Genomic DNA, 970 nt, shown 5'->3' on the forward strand with positions numbered 1-970 from the left:
TAATGGCAACGGCGCTCAGAGCATGGGAGGAATGGAGGAACTTTAGATAGGGGAAAGGGGCAGGGGAGGAAGGGAGGGGGTTTATGGGTAGGGAAGATGGTGGAATGAGTTAGACATCATTACCCTAAGTACATGTATGAAGACGCGAATGGTGTGAAAATATTTGGGTACAACCAGAGACTTTAAAAATTGTGTTCTATATGTGTAATATGAAATGAATTGCATTCTGATATCATATATAACAAATTGGAATAAATAAATAATTTAATTAAAAAATTGAATGCATAGTCAAATATTTAATATGCAAGTATAGACAATGAATCTCAGAGAGATTAAGGAGAATGTTGTCAAAGTAGACTTAAATGAACAATAAACCTTTTTTTTTTAAATAATCCATTCATTCCTATAACTTCCCAACATATTTGGTTAAATGTCAAGTCTGAATCATGTCAACAAATAACTAGTTTACAACAAAATACAAAAAATCAGGCAATAAATTAAGGAATGTCACCAGGAAAGCATTAGTTTTGATTTGAATTTTTCTAGTTGCTAGCGATAATGAATATTTTTTTTTCATATATTTGTTGATTGATTGTATATCTTCTACATTTAAATAACTCCATTTCACAAAACTTACAAAAGTAAAAATCATACAAGTTTAAGGACTCAATGTCAGAGCCAGGCATGGTGGCACATGCCTGTACTCCTGGTGAATTGAGAGGCTAAGACAGGAGGATGGCAAATTTAAGCCAGCCTCAGAAATTTACCAAGGCCCTAATACACATAGTATCACCCTGTCTTTAAAAAATGTGAAAAGGTGTGGGAATATGTCTCAGTGGTATAGCCTCCCAGTGTTAAATCCTCAGTACCAGACAAAACAAAACCCCACTTATATCAAGGATCAGTAAACTATGGGCCAAAACCCAATAGTTTGTTTCTTCCATTTTTTTTTACTTGGGAGATAAAAGTT

The sequence above is a fragment of the Marmota monax genome, unplaced genomic scaffold (genome assembly GCF_021218885.2).
Source record: "Marmota monax isolate L192 unplaced genomic scaffold, Marmota_monax_Labrador192_F-V1.1 WCK01_AAM20220418_F8-fsc01610, whole genome shotgun sequence".
Lineage (NCBI taxonomy): Eukaryota > Metazoa > Chordata > Mammalia > Rodentia > Sciuridae > Marmota > Marmota monax.